Source organism: Dipodomys merriami, unplaced genomic scaffold (assembly GCF_024711535.1).
Source record: "Dipodomys merriami isolate MVZ:Mamm:240054 unplaced genomic scaffold, mDipMer1.0.p SCAF_3, whole genome shotgun sequence".
Taxonomy (NCBI): Eukaryota; Metazoa; Chordata; class Mammalia; order Rodentia; family Heteromyidae; genus Dipodomys; species Dipodomys merriami.
In genome coordinates this window covers 49,831,260-49,853,472 of record NW_027204492.1, presented here as the reverse complement: position 1 = coordinate 49,853,472, position 22,213 = coordinate 49,831,260, and the positions used below count along the sequence as shown (strand labels likewise).

The 22,213-nt window shown below is 36.4% G+C and overlaps 1 pseudogene; it reads left to right on the top strand.

Annotated features, from left to right (window-relative positions):
- The first annotated feature begins 3,490 nt into the window (after positions 1-3,490).
- Positions 3,491-22,213, top strand: part of LOC138839794 (carnosine N-methyltransferase pseudogene) — a 28,533-nt pseudogene continuing 9,810 nt past the window's right edge.

Below are 22,213 nucleotides of genomic sequence, written 5' to 3'. Positions count from 1 at the left end.
GTTTTCTAGAGGGGCATTTCTCATTCCTGTCCTTGTGCTGTAATTAAAGATAGTGTTGAAATCATTTCCCTTAATCTCTAGAAATCTAATTGACTATTTGTAGTACTCAGCCATTCTCTAAGTGCTGCAAGCTAATTTCTATGATTAAAACTCTGTTTCTGAAATCTAGTCCTTCCGTGATCCAGTGATTCTTGGCCCTACTTGTGTTTTTCTTATGTAATACACCTGTTCATGTACCAGACATACTAACATAAACTGTTTTGATTTCAAGGAAAATTGATGTTGACTTCATAGGACCAAAGTTGTGACCTTTTATATTTCATTAAAGAGAGTAACTGAAAACAGACTTTGACCAGAGTGGTTTGCAGAAAAGAAATCTTCAGTCATGGTAGCTTGTCTGGTGTCTTTGTTTTAGGTATGAGGGTTACACTGTGAAAACAATTTGAAAGCAAACTCCATCATCAGAAAGGTTTTGATAAGTTGTGAAGCCCACGGACTAAGTCAGTGGTTGGGAACAGGAGAGCCTGTTAGTGCATCCTGCCCATGACATTTATATAGAAGGGTTCCTACAGACATGTACCATCAGTGTAGAAGTGAAGAAATGGCAATTAAATGAGTCTAGGCCATAGAGATTGTGAGTAAACTGTTACTTGTTTTTAGTTCCATTCCACAGGGCACTATTGCTCTCTGGAGAACACAGAACTCATACTTCTAGAAAGTTAATAGCTAAACAAACCCACTAAATTAACTTCTTTCTCAATTGAGCGATGGAACATAAATTAGTTATTCTTAGCCTCTTCCAAAGAGGGAGGTTAGGCCCAAAATTTGGCCACACATCTGTTTGGTTACTAAGACAGTATTTAGAAACAATTTTCATGTAATAAGGGGGCTAATGTCATTACTTAGACCAACTGATATATGGTGCTTGTGAAATTCAGCCATTGGAAATGTTTTGGAAATGGTCTAGAATTTAAATATTTCTATCACTCTTAAGTGCTTATTTCCAGTGCTAGATTAGAGTCAAGGTAACACATGAAGCATGGAGAGTGGTGTCAGTGTACATAGCTGAATCTAGTTAGAGGATAGTTTTACAGGAACTTATGGGCATGTTTAGTAAACATGAAATTTGAAGTTAAAAAATAGTAAGCCCTATCCTTTGTGGTAAGAATGTAGTGTTTTTAAGGTATCAACACAAAGAAAATAAAGTCTGTGAAGCTGGGGGCTCCTTGAATAAAATAGGAAGTCAAAGGAATATTCTTGAAGTGTTCATTAAGATCCCATGAAATGGCTTTGCATGACTATCTTGCCTTCCTTCAATAATTCAGCCAATATGTATGGAATTATGCTGTAATATAGAGCAGAGCAAGGGTATTTAGTAACTCACCATATAGCTTATGTATTGAAATGAGTAGTGAGAGTGAATGTAAAAGCCAGTGTTAACTGGGTAGATGGATTATGAGTGTTCTCTTTAGAAATGGGATAAAAACTGATAGTGATTTTTTTTTCCACCAAAAGCTACAATTAGTTTGCATTGTTTTGTACATACTGATCTCTTTATTGCTTGCTGTAAAATATCATTATTGTTATTTGCTTTTTCAGGCTTTAAAAAAACAATCATCCTGGTTTTCAAGAGATTCTATGAATATCAAAGATATAATAAACTGTTACAACTATTTTTCACAAACTCTCTTCCAGACTATTTTATAAATCAATTTAAAAACAGTTATGAACCAAGTTGGCTGTCTGTCATTCTGACTGGTTGTCCAATTTGTGGTGTTCTGTTTTCACACATGTCAAGAATGCTGAGAAAAGCCAGCTACAGGTGGTTCACACCTATAAACATACCTACAGGAGGCTGAAATCTGAGGATTGCGTTTCAAAGATAGCCCAGTCAGGAAAGTCCATGAGACTCATCTCCAATTAACCATCAGAAAATTAGAAGTGGAGCTGTGGCTTAAGTGGGAGAGTGCTAACCCTAAGCAGAAAAGCTCAGGGATAATGAACAGGCCCTGAGTTCAAACCCCACAATTGACAAAAAAATGCTGAGAAGGATCTCACAAAGAGAAAGAAGCCAGATGAAAGAATAAAAATACCACCAGGCACTGAGCATACAGTATGGTAAAAAAAAATTAAAGCTGATAAATTGGTAGTAAATCAGACAGAAACCATTTTCCAATTATGTTTAAAGTGAAATACATTATTTTCATTGGTTCTAACTAGAACCAACCTTATTCTTGCCAAAGGAGCAAGCTTACTTTTCAGTTTATTATAGAATAATGCATTTACCTCATAGTTTGAAATAGTGTGGCATTCAAGCTCATGAGGCTCTTAAAAATGTAATAAATGTGTCCTAACATTTCACTTATAAAATGCTTTGCTGTAATTTACCATTGTGCTATTGAAAAACAAAAAATAGAAAATGACTTTGCATAGGTTCAAAATATAAGAATGCATTTGAAATGATTAAGTAGAGAATAAAGCAGCTGTGCCAAAATGGAAAAATTGCAGGTAGAAGAAATGAACAAAAAGGAACCTGTCTGCACTCTCAACAAAGAATATATCTCTATTGTCGTCATGGATGCCAAGTGAGAAACACAAGGGACACCAGTGGCCCTTGGTTACGTCAGACCTTTATCATGCAAGGGTACAAACTGATATTACCCTCTCTAAAACCTCAACAAACAATGGTCCCAGGGCAGACCCATGATTGACAAGAACTAATCACCAGTGCTACCTCATGTCCCTTCTGTCCATTCTTCCCAAGCCCTCCCTCTTCCCCCAACCAGTGGACGAGCCTACTCCTACTCAAAGGTCAACAAACAAAAGTGAGAATGGGTAAGGGGTTTATCACACACAGACCCAAAATACTCATTGCAAAATGAGGTAAATCTCAGACACGTGCAGAGGAGAAGGAACACATAGCCTTCATCCCTGTACAGTCAGGAAAGATCACAGGATGCTCTCAGTTTTAGAAAGAGAGGGAGGACCATGGGGGACTGAGGTGGCTGCTGGCATTACTCAGTCCACACCTGATGGGCACAGATGGATATTGCCCACCCACAGAGCCACAAATCAGCTCAAGGCAATGACTCTCAGGGCATCAGAAAGCTGCACTTTCTCCAAGTCTAGCCTAGACCTTCCTTACAGTGCTTAGCCAATCTCTGGCCTCTGAATGTTTCTGGGACAACTCCCCCTCTTAGACATTTTTTTTTGTCGGTTGTGGGGCTTGAACTCTGGGCCTGGGTGCTGTCCCTGCGCTCTTCAGCTCAAGGCGAGCATTCTACCTCAAGCCACAGGGCCACTTCCCCCTTGTAGACAATTTTGAGGCCACACCGAACCTCTCACTACTTCCCATCGGAAAATAAACCACATTAAAGGCAAAGATCCCAAAATACCACAGGCCAATTTTCTTCCACTCACTCCACTCACAAAATCCATGCTTTCAATGGGGTTGTCATGTATACTTCTCTGCAAGGTTTCTGACTGCGATATGGACAAGAGGGCCTTGGTGTCTGGGCTCATGCAGGTAGAAGGTAGTCTACCCTGTTGGGATCCTGTCAACACTGCAAAGTCATATCTGATTAAAAACCTTCCCTGGTCCTCTTTTCACTTAGCCTTCACAGATCCTCAGGCTGGAAGCCAGTCCTAGGACACAGAATGGGTCTCCACTATTTAGGCTAGAAGCACAACTGGAAAGGGTGTGCCATCATCTTCTATCTCCTTCTTTTCAGAGCAAACCCTCCTCCATTGATGCTGCTGAGGTGACATCTGCTCCTACATCCCTGGACTTGCCTCTACAGCTGCTGGAAATCCTTACTAGTTGCCAGGTATTCTATAATGAGAATCTAAGCCTCAGTATCCACCTATTTGGTAGCAAAAGCAACTCTTTCAAGCTTTCGTTTACTTCAAAAATATATAATGGTTGAGCAGGCTGTCTTTGGTCCACACTTATAATCCTAGTTGATCAGGAAGCTGATATCAGGAGGATTAAGGTTGAAACCAAGTAGGACAGAAAAATCTAAGACAATCCATCTCAGTAACCAACATGTGACTAAATGTCATGTCACTACATGTGACTTGATTGGCAGAGTACCAGATTTGTGCTAGTAAACTCAGCAAGTGTGAGGCCCTGAGCTCAAGCCCCATCACAAAATAGACATAATGGAAGGAAAACTAATTTTTAGTGTTTGGCAAATAGAACTACATTCTAGAAAAGAAGGCATAAATAAAAACCTCAGCTATATCTAAATAATTATTAAATACACTAATATCTGATTATGATGCTCTCACACACTTCGAAATGAAGCATTCTTTTAACATCCAGACACTATTTCAAAAGAAAAAAAACTGACTTGAGAAGGTAAATTATCAGATAGTGATCATCTTTCCTGTAATCATAATACAAATGAATGTGACAAGAGCATATGAGATTTTTTTGACCTTGGAGAAATCACAGGGAAAGATTCTAGGACACAAACACTTGTTTTGCCAGCAGGATAATTATTTTTTTACCCTCTTTCATGAATTAGATTCCTGCTTCATTAAAAATTTCCACTAGTCCAAATTCATATGACTTATCTGAATATCAATTTCACTTTTTAAAAATTCTTCTAATTTATAACTTGACTTCAATATATATTTAGTAGTTATGCTAAGTTAGTCCTGCCCCCAGGAACATGTAACCATCTTGGTTGGATTTTCATTTTGAGATTAGCACCTCCCTTTGGGAAGGTGGCTCAGTAGTAGAGTGCTTGCCTTGCATGCATGAGGTCCTTGGTTCAATTCCTCACCACCACATAAGCAGTAAAAGCCAGAAGTGGTGCTGTGGCTCAAGTGGTAGAGCACTAGCCTTGAGCTGAAGAGCTGAGAGACAATGCCCAGGCCCGGAGTTCAGGCCCCACAACGGACAAAAAAAAAATTCTATTTTATTCCCTTGATCTTCATGTGACAATCTTATATTTCACTCTTCCACATGATGTGCTTTATGGCTTTTCTGGGTTTTCTTTCATTTAAAACTCAGTAGTGTTTTACAGCTACATTCCTCACTATCTTCAACATTGAATCATTTATATGATTTTTGTGTTGTGTGCTGTAGTGATTTATGATTTCTGAATTTTTTTATTTTCTTCTTTTACACTTCAGTTGTTACGACCTATTTTAAAGTAGTTTTTCATTCAGAATTATTATTCTATTACTTCTCTTTCTAAAGTACTCATTTTTATTTCTTTAATCACAGTACAGTTTGATTTCTAATAATTACCATTTTATTTTATTCTGTAATTAAAATTCCTTCTATCACTTGTGTAAAACACTAAGCTCATCCCATTCCTGGTTCTATAAGGCTCTCTTTGTTGATTATTTCCTTGTGAGTTCAGAGTTTTCCTGAAAATTCTTAATTTTATCAATAGCTTTCATCTATATTCTGCCATAAGGCAGATTACTCCCAAGAGATTATTTAAAATTTACATATTTTTTCTTATTTTGTACTTTTGTGGGACTTAAATTTATCATTGAATTTTTGTTTTTTGTCTGTTGTGGGGCTTGTACTCTGGGCCCAGGTGTTGTCCCTGAGCGCTTCCACTCAAGGTGAGCACTCTACCACTTGAGCCACAGCACCAGTTCTGGTTCTCTGGTACTTTATTGGAGATAAGAGTCTCATGGAGTTTCCTAAGCAGGCTGGCTTTAAACTATGATCCCCAGATCACAGCCTCCTTAGTAGCTAGGATTACAGGTACAAGCCTGGCCTTATCATTCCATTTTGAACAGTCTAATTAAGTGGAAATGATGATTAAATGTTTTGCAATCTATATTACTGATTACTGTAGTTTTATTGTCCAACTCTCACAATTCATATAATGTACCTAAAGTGCAAAACTTGAAGCTCAAACAATTCTCACCAATAAGGTACCGTCTAGGGAATGAGCCAGATTTCCAGATGAAAAGAGTTTAGGAGTCAGACGCTGGTGGTTCAGGCCTGTCATCCCAGCTATTCAAGGGACTGAGAACTGAGGATCGAGGTTCGAAGACAGCCATGGGAAGAAAGTCTTGATACTCTTATTTCCAATTAGCCACTAGAATACTGGAAATAGGGCTGTGGTTCAAAGTGGTATAGCACAAGCCTTAAGCAATAAAGCTCAGTGACCACATCCAGGCTGTGAGTTCAAGCCACACCACTGACAAAAAGAAAACAACCCCCCCCCAAAAAAAAACTGGAAAAAATGGAAGTAGCGCTGCAGCACGGTGGCATAAGTCGCAGGGCACTAGTGGCAGAGCACAAGCTAGCCTTGAGTGCAAAAACTCAGGGACCTTACACATACCCAGAGCTTGAGTAATAAAGTTGGAATTCCTTCCCTCACCCACCCTACCTCAGCCGCCTCCTACCCCCTACCAATAAAAGGAAAAAGGATAGGAGTGGATAGAATCTATGTCAATTATGCCAATTACTACCAATCAGAGCATAGACTGCCCATAGAGTCCTGTCCAATCAGAGCATAGACTGCATATAAGTAGAGTCCATGTGTAATTATTGACGCCATTTTGTTCTTGCATGTGAGTCACTTTGAGACGCTTTCGTTTCTTCTGGAAGTCACAGTAATATTGGTTTACTTCTATATTTAATCATTTAGTAGTTACCGGTAATTGCCTGTTTGTTTGGCTTCCTAGAGATGGATAATATGAAATTAGTGGTATATTGTAATAGTCCGGAAAGCAATGAATTTGATAGTTGGGTTTCTAGGCTACGTTTGGCCATGGCGTTGTGCTCTGTGTTACTATGCAACTACTCTAATGTTTGGTTTATATCAGTGTTGGCTATGGTCACTTCTGTTTTGTGGTTTGTGGTTTTATAGCTTGGTGTTTATACTTTAAAAAAACAAGGTATTATGATGCCAGGCACCAATGGCTATAATCCTAACTCCTTAGGAGGCTGAGATCTGAGGATTTCTGTTCAAAACCAGCCCAGACAGGAAAGTCCGTGAGACTTCATCTCCAACTACCAAAAAGCCAGAATTGGAGTTGTAGCTCCCATAGCAGAGTGTCAGCCCTCAGTGAAAAAGCTTACTGGACAGTGTGCAGGCCCTGAGTTCAGGCCCCAGTAGTGGATTTTAAAAATGAAGAAATGTGGTGGCACAGTCTAGCATCTTGGCACTTACATGCCTGTGCGGCTTGGTGGTGGACGGGGAGATCGGGGGAAGAGGGCAGGGGCTGAGACAGGAAATTCACAAGTTGAAGCTGAACCTTTGCCACCTAATAAGACTTTGTCTCGAAAGTGCTGAGAAAGCCTAGTGGCTGCCAGAGAACTGGGTTCAATTACAATACTATAATGTTAGTACTGCCATGTTCCTGTTTAAATCTTAGTTTTGATTCTAGGAAGTTTGTTATCTTTTATCTGGAAAGGAGAAAAAGCCTACTTGGAGACATTTTATGAGGGAATAAGACAATTAATAGCCGCTTACTTGTCTCTGAGGTTTTGTGGACTTGCCTTTTTTTAAAATACCATTTGTGGGGTTAAATTTTGTCTTGAGTCTTCTCATATATCAAAATAAAGAGAAAAAGGAAAGTTTCCTTTTAAAAATTGAAAGTGACTGTTGATACAGGAATTATCCAATGATAGTTTAAAATAGCCTTAAAATATCTTTAGGTTGTTTTACTTTATTATGTGATATGCTTTTGTATTTAATATTGTATTCAATCATATATAGTACTGACACCTTTTTTGCATTTCATTTTAAAATATATTCTTACAAAGGGGGAACCAATGCAACAGTGATACTCAGAAGACACTAAGTTGGAAATGAACTATACAACTTGGGGTGGGAAGGAAAGAGGGAGAAAAATGAGGCTAGGGGTAACAAGTTGAACAAGAAATGTACTCACTACCTTACTTAGGTAACCGTAACCCTCTGTACATCGTCTTGACAATAAAATTTTTAAGAACATTTAAAAATGTGTCTTGTATGAACCCCACATTTATGAGTTCTGTGGATGCCCTAAGACACTTTGTAGTCAATATTACATGCATATTTGCATTTATTCTTATGAAATATTTTTGTATTTTGAATTCATTCATTCTCTTAACATTGAATTAAATTTTGATGTTGTGGATTTCATCAGTTTGCAAGAGAAATTTTTGCAATATTGACTTCAAAGTGGATTTTTTTAGCTTATTCTCTTGATGCTTACAATTTCTCCTTTCACTAAAGTTTTACTATGTTCCCTTACAATAATGAAGAGTTTTCTAATTGAAGTAGTTATTTTGTTATTTTGAATACAGAAATGAGACACATCAACAATTTGAGTGATGAGTACATTTATATTAGGAAACCAAGTGCTACATGTGCCGTGCCAGTCACCTAGTACCACACAAAGTCTTTCAGCACTTTCCACCTTGCAAGAATTGGGTGTTAATTATTGCATTAGTTTAAGTGTGAGTTTGGATGTTGTATTGAACCTTGCTTGGAAGTCATTTTGCATACTTTTATTTTATAGTATATATTAGTTTTCCAAGGCAATTTCATTTTGATAATTCCATACATGCTTTCAATATCTTTTGATAAAATTCAATATGTGTACTACTTGCCCTAAGCCCATTCTCCCTTCTTAAATCAATTTCAACAGGTTTGTTTTATTTTCATACATGTGAAGTACTTAGATCATATTCACCTTTAACTCTGTCTGTTCATCAACCAAACCTGTTAAATATTTTGCTCTACATTTTTAATATACATTAATTTCACACATAATATTCTTTTTTAAATAAGGTTTTTATTGTGAAAATACCGTACAGAGGAGTTACAATTACATGAGCAAGGAAATGAGTACATTTCTTATCAAGCATTGTTGCCTCCTCCTTTGTTTTACTCCTACCATCCCTGCTCTCCCATCTCCATGACTACAAAGTGAACTTGTAAAGTTCATTTTTCGACATAGCATCTTGTACATCTCATTGATGCAGTGGGTCCATTTGTATCCCTATTTAAACAATTTGTTTTTTCCCTTCCCCTCCCCAAATTATACCAACATCAAATACAGTGAAAACAGGGGTTATACCTTGGGAGAGGGACATACAAAGCAACAAAAAAATCACCTTATAAATATGTTAGAAACAATAGTAAGAAAGAAAAAATCACTTGTGTCCTTATCTTGGGGTTCATTTCGCCTAACATCATCTTATCTGACCTTTTCTGCTTGTCTCAGATATATACTAGTTATTACAAATGGGGAAACCATGGGACCTATGTTTCTTTGGGTCTGGCTTACTTCACTTAATATAATTTTTTCCAAGTCTTTAATAAGGTCAACCCTCAAAATTGCTCAATCTCAATCCCCCTCAATTGCTCAATCTCTCTTGAGCTTGGCTAATCTTTTCAAGAGCTCTCAGTGTGTATTTTTGTGCTGTCTTCATATACTGATGTAATATATTTTTACATTATGCACTAACCTTCATTCTCTTAACATCTTCTCAGTTCCCCATATCCAATTGAACAATCCCAGAATTGCATTCATGTTTTTATGTTTATTTTATGTTTATGTATGTCTGTGTCTGTTTATATACATATACTTTAGGTCTAGATACCACATATGATAGAAAACGTGGCCTTTGTCCTTTTGAACCTGTAGTACTTTACTAAGAATTATGATCACCAGTTGCATCCATTTTCATGCAAATGACTTGCTTGGTTTTTCCCTGAGGTAATGTAGTACTGAATTATATGCATATTCTGTATTTTCTTTATCCATTCCTCAGTTATAGACCATCTAGACTGCTTCCATAGCATGTTGATTAGTGCTACCAAAAAGATGTATGTTCAAGGATATCTGTTGTGCCATGTTGCCAACCTTTACACTTCTTGGGATTTATGCCCAACCCAGAGTGCTCTATAGATCACATGGCAGTACTATTTTCAGTTTTCTTTTTTTTATGGGTTCAAATTCTTTCTTTTTTTATTGTGAAAATACTGTTTAGAGGGGTTACAATTACATGGGCAAGATAATGAGTACATTTCTTTTTTTAATTTTTTTTGGGGGGGGTCTGGTAGTGGGGCTTGAACTCTGGGCCTGGGCACTGTCCCTCAGCTCTTCAGCTCAAGGCTAGTGCTCTACCACTTGAGCCACAGTGCCACTTCCGGCTTTTTTTCTTTTTGCTTATGTGGTGCTGAGGAATCAAACCCAGGGCCTCGAGCATGCAAGGCAAGTGCTCTATCACTGAGCCACCTTCCCAGCCCCTAATGAGTACATTTCTTATCAAGCATTGTAGCCTCCTCCTTTGTTTCCCCTTCCTATCCCTCCCTATCCTCCCCCCACCCCCCCACAATCCTCCCCCCCCACCACCAAATTTGTAAAGTTCATATTCAACATAATGACTTGTACATCTCATTGTTGCAAAGGGTCCACCTGTATCCCTATTTAAACGATTTGTTTTTCCCTTCCCCTCCACAAATTATACCGACATCAAATACAGTGAAAGCAGGGGTTGTACCGTGGGGGAGGGACATACAAAGCAACAAAGAAATAATCTTATAAATGTGTTAGAAACAATCGCATGAAAGAAAAAAAAACATTTGAATACATATCTTAGGGTTCATTTCCCTAACATCAACTTATCTGACCTTTTCTGCTTGACTCAGACATATACTAGATATTGCAAATAAGGGAAACCATGGGACCTATGTTTCTTTGGGCCTGGCTTACTATTTTCAGTTTTCTAAAGAACTTATATTCTGTTTTTGTAAGTGGTTTGACTGTATTAAATTTATCCTAGCAGTGTGCCAATATCCTCTTCCCCAGCATCCTCACCTGTATTTGTTGTTATGTTCTTGATGCTAGGTATTTGGACAGAGGAGATGAAAAATTAGTGCATTTTTCATTTTCATTATTTTTATGGCCATGGATGTTGATCATTTATTCATATACTTCTTGGCCATTTGTACTTTTGTTTTGATAATTTACTTAATTGTTATTATAAATGTAAATGTAATTTACAAATTTACAATTATATGAGGGATTACAATTACATGAGTCAGGTAACGACTACTGTACATTTCCTTTCGTAAAGTGTCTTCCATTCCCTCACTCTTGTCTCCACTGTAGAGTTGTATAGTTAACTTCCATCAGTATCCAGTGAGCTTCAGTGCTGCACTTTTTAACCCTTTTTCACTTGAGTTCTGTGCTCACCCCCAACCTTCCCGAAGATATACACTTGAATGCATCATAAACAAAAGTAGATTGAATCATCAAAAAAAATTAAAAAAGAGATCTCTTGTCATCTTTCTCTCTATATATATAATGTAATTTTATTTTTTATTTTTATTGTTATTGTAAAGGTGATATACAGAGGGCTTATGGTTACATAAGTCAGGTAAAGAGTACATTTCTATTTGAACAGTGTCACCTCTTCACTGGTTTTCTTAACTCGTTTCAATCCCCCTTCCCCACAAGTTGTATTGTTCATTTTCAACATAGATTTCCAGTAAGTATCACTACTGCATTTGTTGACCCTTTCTCCCACTGTTTCTGTGCTTCTCTTTATCCTCACCAAAACTGATAAACTGACAAATGAGACACAAAGTACAGGACAAAACAGCAATAAAGGAGAAAACAAAGAAATAGGAATAAAATAACAAAAACCCTCCCATTACCATTTTTTATTTTTTAATTTTTTTATTTTTTATTTTTAAATAAGTTTTTTATTGTGAACATACTGTATAGAGGGGTTACACTTACATGAACAGGGTAATGAATACATTTCCTATCAAACATTGTTACCTCCTCCTTTGTTTTTCCCCTACCCTCTCTTCCCTCCCATCTCCACTTGGAGGTCATTTCAATAAATACCATTTTATATGATCATATGCACATAGCTATTGAACCTTTGTGATCCTCTCCTAAGAATATCCTCCTTTGGTCTCACTGTGTGAATGTTTGGAATACTGTTTATCATGTCCAAGTGAAATTTTGTCTTTTACCATCCATTGTGTTTATTTGTGGATTGATAGGCACATTCTAATGACTACAAATGAGGGAAGCCAAGCAACTTATGATTCTTTGGGTCTGGCTTCACTTAATATGATTTTTCCCAAATCTTTCTATTTGCATACGAATGGGAAATATTATTCTTTCTGATGGAAGCATACTTCGCATCCCATTGTGTGTTTGTATATATATACACACACACACACACATATACATACATACCACATTTTCTTGATCCATTCATCTACTGAGGAGCATCTGGGCTGATTCCATATCTTTATTATGTAAACAATGCTGCAATGAACATGGTTGTTCTCATAGTTTTATTGTGGTCCGATACACAGGAGTGGAATTGCTGGGACATAGGGAAGCTGTACGTTGTGTTTTTGAAGAATCTCAATAGTGCTTTCCAGAGTGGTTGAAAAAGTTTACATTCCCACTAACAGTGTAGTAACATTCCCTTTGGGCCACATACCCACCAGCAGCTATATATGTTAGTTTTCTTGATAATGGCCATTCTAACTGAGGTGAGAGAGAATTTCAGTGGTGTTTGGATATGCATTTCTTTTATGGCCAGAGATGTTGAACATTTCCTCATGTGTCTGTTGGCCATTCTTACTATTCTTCTGAGAAGTCTCTCTTCTTTAGCACATTAAATTGGGTGGTTGTTTCTTTGAGGATTTGTTTACAGAGGCTTTAATATTTTGAGAGCTACGTATATTTTAGATGTGAGTCCCTTATTGATATATATCTATATATTAATTTATTTAAATATGAAGAAGTATATAGGCATTGAACCTTTGTGTATTTCTCCTACAAATATCCTCTTGTGTTCTCACTGTGTATGACTATCTAGGATACTGTGTAATTTATCAAAACATATTTTAGTTTAATTTCTGCATATCAGAGAGAAATTAAGTTTAAATTGTTGATCCTTTGAGAGTTTAGGTTTTAATTATTTAGCTTACATTAATTATACAGGGGAGATATTTCATTGTTATATGTCCATACATGTTTACACTGTATTTCAATCTGTCTCTATCTTTTAATGAGGATTGCCTTAAATATATATAGATTGTTGTTGGTAGTATAGCAATTTTCACAAGATTGATTCTGAGGATCCATGAATTTAGCCAGTCTGATTTCTTATTCAGTTTGTTCTTCGTGATTTGTGCTTTTCATTACAGAAGTCTTTTGGTTCCTTAGTTAAAATTCTTACTGCTTTTGAATATACTTTGAAAGGAATAGATTTCCTTTCCTGATTGTTCTCACATTCTTCTCAGTGTTGGTATGCAGAAAAGTTACTGATTTTTGTATGTATGTGTGTGCTGGTACTCGAGCTTCAACTTAGGGCATGGACACTATCTCTGAGTTCTTTTTTTATTTTTGTTCCTCATGGCTAGCACTCTATCACTTGAGCCACAGGTTCACTTTTGCCTTCTTTGGTATTTACTTGGATATAACTGTCTCCTGGACTTTGCTTGCCCTGGCTCACTTTTGCACCCCAGTCCTCAGATCTTGAATGCCCAGATAGCTTCGGATGACAGATATGAACCACTTGTGGCCAGAAAAATTGATTTGCCTACTAAAATTCTTCTTATATACCTAGAATGGCCAGGAATTTGGGACCATGATATTAGGTGCATGTACATTTAAAATTTTAATATCATCTTGATGATGCTCCTTTTAATAATGGATAATGTCCAGTTTACATTGTTATAGTTCAGTTTTTATATTAACTTAACGACAGTTTGGTAATTTTGTTGCAGTTCTTCTTTCCCATGTGCTTTCATAGGAAATTGTTTGTAGAATTAGTATGTGTGTAGGGGTGTCCTGGAGCTTGAACTCAGGATCTGAGCACTGTCCCTGAGCCTTTGTGCTTAAGGTTAGCAAGGACTTTGCCACTTGAACAATTCCACTTCTGGCTGTACTTCTTGCCCAGGCTGGCTTTGAACTTTCATCCTCAGATTTCAGCCTCCTGAGCAGTGAGGATTACAGGAGTGAGCTACCTGCACCTGGTGGTAAATAGTTTTTGAAACTGGAACACAGCAGTTGCACAGGGCTAATTAGGAAATAAAATAGCTACTCCTTCCTCATTTGTTAGGTCTTTAGCCACACCCTTCTGGTGACTCAGCTTCTTACATATTTGGCAATATTCTTCCCCAAATGCTTCAAATACAATATTTTCTTATTTTTTTATGGATAGGCTCTTCCTCCAAATACCTGTGTTAAAGATATCCTCTTATTTCATCTTCCCAGATGGGATTACAGGTATACCCTTAGCTCCCGTAGTTTATTCTTGTTTAGAGCTTGAGATATATTGATATATATATATATATATACACATATACATATACATATATATATATACATATACATATATACACATATGCATGTATACATGTATATATACATATATGCTTATATATTATATATAATCTGATATCTTTATGATATGCCTATGATTATGGTATACATGTTGATGGAATATTTGAAATATTATCCTAGTAAACTAAGAAAGTTCAATTGTTATTAAGATGGAAAATGCATTTGTATTTGTTTCTATGATATTCAGAGTGTTGAGGAACTATAACATTAACTTTACACATCCCAAATTTTAAAGCAGAGTGTTACATCTAACTGAAATATAGGTCCAGGCATCAAGCTTAAAGGCACTTTTACTGAATCTACTTGAAACATGGAGTTCTAAAAAGGTAGTATCACAATGAGCACATATACAAAACACTGTGAGTAAGTGTAATATATATTCCATCATTAGTTATTTAAAATCTGCATTCAGTATAATGTAACAGCATTATTTAATGGCTGGATTATTTTAATTTTTGGAATTATGCAGTTGAAAATATTTTAAATGATATTAGCTTGTTCTCATGGCGATGCACTTGCAATTATTGTATTTCTGATTACTGGCATGAGTATATCATAAGATGTTGTTGCATAGTCTAGTGAACAGCTCAGCTTGAGTCTTCACCAGGATCTTGAAGAGAACAAAATTTATTACTTTGAAACACATTTTAGAAATTAATGGGCACTGCTTACTAGTTAATAAATAGTAATGCTTCTTTGGCTAAAATAAGATGAAATAGCCAGGTGCCAATGGTTCGTGCTTTTAATCCTAGTTACTCTAGGGGCTGGGATTTGAGGGTCATGGTTCAAAGCTAGCTCAGTCAAGAAAACCCATGAGACTCTTATCTCCAAGTAACTACCAACAAAGCTGGAAGTGGAGATGTGACCCAAATGGTAGAGTGCTGTTCTTGAGCAAAAATGTTCAAGGATAGTGCCCAGGCCCCAAGTTCAAGCCCCAGGACCAGTGTCCAAGCATGCATCTTGTGCATGCATGCAAGTTCGTGTGCGCACACATACGGATGAATTATGGTTTGTTTAGAAAAATTGTCACACTTCTGATCAGTAGGCTTATTTGATCTTGTTACCACAAGTTTAACATAGTTTTGGTGCTATCTTTATTCTACAGTGGTAACCTCTAGAGGATTGTATTCATGATCCATCAGCATCTGACTAGTTCATCTTATTTTAACCCAGGAGGCATTACTATTTATTAACTAGCAAACAGTACCCATTAATTTTTAATGATGGTCCCATCATGCATTTTCAGAAGTTCCTTATAATAAGGAATTAGGATGTATGCCTTACCTACTCAACTAAATGTGTTTCTAAGGTACATAATTTCCCTTCAGTGATGCTTGGCTATCTATCCACAATTAAGCCCCCTGGCAGATTTGCACAGAAACTCCTCAAAACTTGTGATGGAAAAATCTGTACTGGTAAGGCTATGAACTTTTAATGTGAAAGGGGTAGAACAGGAGACTAAATTTAATATCATCATCTAGATAAATTCAGGGCCTTTTCTAGTAATGAGAGCAATTTTCAAGAGTGTCAGTCCCCACTGCTGTACTTGGTGCCATCACTGAGGATTTTGTTGAAACTCCTTTTCTTAGTCTGTAGAGATCCAGACTACCAAGAATGTCAGGGATACTAGCTGAGAAACAGGCTAATACCCCAATAGAGACCTTGTTGCTAAAACTGGTTCCGTTAATCAGACAGGAGCTTCCTTTTTTAGTCTTAATTCTGTTACTATGGATGTTATCATTACAGACACATTGATACTAGTGTTTAGATTTTGAAAGTAAGTGCATTTCACATATTAACACCAAAATTCTGATCTTTGTATTTTAGGAAAACGAGTAGCTGACAGTAGAAATACCGACCAGAGTGGATTACAGAAAACTAACTTAAGGAATTGTGATAGTGTGGCATTGGTGCTTGAGTGCCTTTTTTAGGTATGAAAATAAAGCTCTAATGATTATTTCAAAACCAGATGTATCATTAAAAAGTTTAAATAAGGTATGGAACCCACTATGCATGTCATTTATTTGAAAGGGTCTCCAAGATTTACACCAGTAATGAAATACAAAAGGTCATTGGTTTTCTTGTCTATTGGAAAAGTGGAACTAGAGATATTTAGAAAATTCTGAGACACATTTAATAGAGCTGTTCCAGCCAAGTTCCTTCATCAAGTGGTATTATGATAATTTTTACTCACTTGTTAATCTAAACAAAAGTATGAAAAGTCACCATATTTGCATTATTTCTTTATGGTCCCCCATTCCTTCCCACTACCCCTCTCAGTCATCTTGGTTCTATTTCAGGGGTTTGGGGAAGAATTAATGACTTTTACAAGATATTTTTTGTTATGTACTGGCATTTAAAAATAGTCATAGCCAGGGGTTTCCTAAAGGGTAAGTCTGTATTTGAGTGGATTGCCCCAGAATTCAGACGTAAGAATAGTGATATTACACTGAATTTAAGGTGGACCATGGCATTTTAATATCAAAGGAATTCAGTCCTTTGCCTTTTACCTCATCAGAGAACTAGTTTGTGAATGACTGCAAATTATTTTGAATTCTAATGGTGCTCTAAATTTTGATATGATTTTCCCTTCAAACTTAGGTTTTCATGTTACTTGCTCACATGGGTATAGAGTTTGTCTTGCAATAGAAACATATAGTTCTGATATAGAAAATAAATATAATTTTAAAATATTTCATGAACAATACCATTTATGAAAAGATTAAAATGCCCTATGTTCTGTATGTTCTATATAATTTTAAATGTTCTATGTAATTTTAAAGGGTAACCATAATATATCTTTACAAAAAGGTGTGGAAGATTATAAGTAATATTTCTCTAAAAATCATTGGCACTCCACAAGAAAGAAAAATAACTGATAAATAGGAGTTGCCAGTTTCTCAGGTGTCAATACTCCCACTGTGGCCAATTTCAAGATACCAATGTGACTTTACTGAATGCAGATTCAGCACATCTGAATCAAATCTTATATAACACTTACTGAATGTTGATCATCTGCAATTCAACTCCAGTGTGTTAAGACTATCACTAACATTCATAATAATGTAGTGTTCTTCCAGATGGTCTTTTCTTACGAGTATCTCCACATTGATTCTGGTAAGGAGACTTGTTATTGACTTCATGTAATTCAATATTTGCGCTCCCATTTAATTATCTGACTAGGACTACATTCCTAATTTCTAAAGTCAAATATTAAATGTTTATTAAAGTCATAGTTATTAAATGTATTTATTTTAAGGATTCTAATGATTTTAGGTATAATGCTCTGAAAAGCATATGCTGTGTTCCTTATAGATTGCATGATTTGTGCCTGTTTATTTTTAATATCCCCTTAAACAAAAGAAATGAAATAAAACCATCCTCACAGGAAGGCCAAATTTTATTTATATAGCTTGACACAGAGGAATCTTAAGTTTGCTCTTGGGAATAGAAACATACAGGAGAAACTTCCCTTCTCTGCCTTGCTCCTGTTACATTCATAGTATCTTGAATTCCCTCTATGAATAAACTTCCTCTTAGTATAGGAACTAAACTCTACTGGATACATCCATAAAAATAAAAATCCCTGCTGTTAGTTTCCTTGCAGCCACATTCTTTAAGAAGTTGGGGCCAAGGTCTAGAAGGAGCTTATGAGGCTGCCACATCATGGCTGGATCAGTCCTGCATGAAAACTCTGGATAGCCAAGAGTGTCTCAGGAAAGCCCTTGGCTTCCCAACTCCCAAAAAACAAACTTAGAAATGTTCATGATTGAGTGGTAGCTCTTTCCCTCTTGCTTTTGTCCTACTCCTTTGACACAGTGATTTCTGTCCACACTGGAGAACGCAGGACGAGCAATGCCAGCTGAAAGCATGGAGGTAAAAGAATAGTGTGAAGTGTTTATAAAACACAAATGACTTGTATGAATTAGTGCTTGGAGTGGCATTTTCTTTTCTCTAAATTTGTCCTTTTCTTAACAGATCCCCTTTCTGCTGGATTTCTAGGTGGCTGCTTTTTCCAAGATTCTTTCAGAGGTAAGGATATGTGAGAGTCACAGAATATAGGTAACAAAGATGATGAAGAAAATGTTAGCATTTTGTCACTGACTGTCCAGCTAAGGAGCTGACAATCCCTGCACTGCTTCTGTGCAGAGCTGTTTGGCATAAAACTTAGCAAATTGTTGGGTCCAAAATCAGTATGAATGTAGAAGTTTTGTTTTATTTATTTCTATCAAAACTAATCATTTATAGGGATTAAACAATTTCAGGAGATTTACATACTAGAACAAAAAGTTCTCCAGCTTACTACCATATCCATTTTTTACCTTGTAATTTTTTTACCAGGTGATTTTTTACCAAGTAATTTTGAGAGTGTAACAAAATAAACTAGTCCTGAAAATTACTGAGGTAAAATGAGAGTGCAGAGAGAAGTTAATATGTGGTCCTCTAGCCAGTTTTGATGTCTGTCCTTCTGAAAGGAGGATAATTGAATTCCCAGAGAACGTGGATTAGGAGACCTGGAATGACAAAATAGAACTATTCTATTACATTCAGAGACCTACTCCCTGGAGTTAGGAGAAGACTATGAAAGGAGACATTCTATAGAGATGCTCTTGAGAATTAGGATAAAGTGAGAAAGCAATGCCATTCCGTGTGAAAAAGGACATCGAAATTTTATGTTCAAGGCATAATTTCCTGACCCGTCCATTTTCAGATTCTACTTTGTTACATTATCTCCTTTGTTTAAGGGTCACAAGTGACATCACAGAATACAAGCTACTTTTATTGTATTTCCTAATGGGCTACGTATGAAGCTCAAGTATTAGCACACCAGCATTGTGAGCACCATGTGAGCACCCCAGCAGTTTTTTGCCTGTCCTGGGCCTTGAACTCACAGCCTGAGTACTCTTTGTGCTCAAGGCTAGCATTCTACCACTTGAGTCACACTGCCACTCTGTCTTTTTCTAAGAAGTTTATTGGAGATAGGCGTCTCATGGAGTTTTCTGTCTAGGGTGGTTTTAAAACATGATCCTCAGATTTTAGCCTCCAGAGTGGCTATGATTATAGGCATGAGCCACTGGCTTCCTGCTTCAGAACTGTTATTGTGTGACTCCATGTGTAGGTTAAAGAAGTAGTGAAGCGTATGTGTGAAAGAGTATGTGTGAAAGAGAAAAGTTATGATATTCTGTAAAAACTACTTCTCCATCAAAGTTTTAGCTTTAAAACAGACAGAGGAAATATCTAGTAGTGTTGCCACTCAGTTTTCATTTTTTAATATATTATAGTACACTTGAAGGCAATCTCAAGTTTAGATGTATTCGTTAAATATTTCATTTAAATTATATTTTATTTTAGTTCATTTTTAAATACTTGGACAAGGGATTTGCAGCTCTAGGCTCTTAAAACTATTAACTTTATTGTCTATTACTTGTTTATTCAGTTGACATGAGGATTTACCAGTCTTTTTTATTGTGTGTGTGTACGCACATTAATGTATGTAGGTGCCAGTATTGAGGTTTGCACTCAGGGCCATGGTACATTCTCTATTTTTGCTCAAGGCTGGTGTTCTACCACTTGAGCCATACCTCCACTTCTGGAAGTTTGCTAGTTAATTGTAGATTAGAATTTCATGGCCTTTCATTCCCAGGCTGGGTTCAGACTTTGGTTCTCAGATTTCATTTTCTTGAGTAGCTAAGTTTATAGATGTGAGCCTGATTTTGTTGCTTTTGGTACTGGAGGAAAAGGAGGTAAGTAGTAGTGTTCATTGGCTCTTTATCCAAATCCAAGGATTGTAATCCTTCTTAGCCCTGAAAATTATTTTACTCACCCAAATGTAGAAAGAAAATTTGGACTCTTATTGGTCTTTCAAATACTGTTCTCTAGAGGTAATTTTTCAACATTGAAAATCATAGCTCAGATTATTCATGTGATAAAGCCTCATGAGTTCATATCAGGTGAAAATAGAAATTAAACAATATGATCAGGAGGGAAGGGAACATGTATTAGCTTAGCAGTTTTTTGGGGCAAAATCTACTTGGCCCTTTGGTAAGAGGACTACCATATCAGAACCTTTCACTTGTCAGAATTAGTTCACATTTTTATTAATTTAGTAGAAAATAAACAGTTTTATATTAGATTTAATTGTCTCTTTTCAGAACAATAAAGAACAAAGAATCTAAGAATTAGAGAAATAAAGTCCTTTAATACAATGCTGTGATAAGTGTAAAGAAAAAGCAGACACTAATGTCCATTTGAGTTACATGAGAGCATATAGTCTTCTGGCAAAGTTGAAAAACTGATGTTTGGGGAAAGAAAGTACTCATTTTCCATTTTCTCAGTAAATTTGATACCTCAGAAATTATTCAGACCTTTCTGCTTCTATCTTCTTTGTGGAAGTTTTGAGCCTATAGAAAATTACCCTTGGGAATAGATGACATCTCAATTTATCATTTGTTTAAGGAGTTATCTGGGATATCCTTCTGCCTTGATCCACATCTGTGGGTGATACTGATCCAACATGTTTGTTAGGAAGCTTTTCCCTTAGCTTTTCCTTATTCCTCATTGCCCAAGCTAGTTGTACATGTTGCTTAGAATTACAATTCCCTCTAGTGGTTTCACAGATTTCAGGAGAGCACATCTGTAATCTCAGTTATTATTTAGTCAGTTTTCTGTTCTTTTTGTCAAGCAAGTTGTGTGTGGTGATATTTCTTTTTCTATGATTCTCCTGTTTTCGGACTCAGACTTTTCTTACATGTCATCTATGGGGTCTCAATGTAAGGACTCTGAAATGATGTGTTTTATGTTTATTGGAAACAGTTTTGTCTCTTTTCCATTACATTTCTAAGGCTATTTGAAATTCCTTCTAAGTCCTGGTGCTCTTGCCTTTGCTTTGGGCTAACATTTATCAAGCCTCATTTTGATATGATTCTCCTTGGGGGTCTTTATTTTATAAATGCCTTTGTCCTGTAGCCTTAGGCAATATGTAATCCCTATATGCCCAGCCATAATAACTTATTAGAAAATCTAGTAGTTCTTTGGTTTGCCTATTTTTACAGTATTGGGATTGAACACAGTGCCTTGTACCTGATAGACATGTGTTCTCTCAGTTGACTCATGTGCCCAGTCCTTTTTTGTTTTTTTTTTCAGTTTAGTTTTCATATAGATTCTCTAACGTTTCTAGGCTGTCCTTAGAATGTAATATCTTAACTACAAGTCCTGAACAGCTGGGACCTCAGACAGTACTAACCACCCACTTGGCTTATTCTTTGATACAAAGTCTTGCTAACATTTTCCCATGGCTTGCCATTATTGCTGGTTCTTCTACCTCTGCTTCCCAAGTAGCAGGAATTATAGGTGTGTGCCACCACAACTGGATATCTAATGTCAATTAGAGTTTATTCTGGTATTAATGCCTTTTGTCATTCATCTAGACTTTAAGGAGAAGTTTCCTTTAGTTTAATCTTCACTTATAACTTTAGTATATGCTCAAATAATTTACTTTAGTGGCTTCTACATGGCCTGGGGATAGGGTATAGAATCATTGAATTCTAATTTCTGTATGTGGTTCTTCAGTTGTTATGTACTTGAATCCGGATCACTTTTTGTGATTAGTAACAACTTACATGCTTTTCTACATTTACAGATCCCCTTGAAGGGAATATGTACCTAGGTTTATTTAGTTTTCTACTTTAATATGTCCTTTTTAGTGAAAAGGATGTCTTATTTTCTTTCTGTATCAATTGACTGACATCTAAACTGAGTATTATTAACTGTTTACTTCAAGGGGCCTGAGATATAGGTCAGCTGAAGACTACCAACACTATAAAAAACTTTAAGCTGAATCTGCTTTCCTATATTT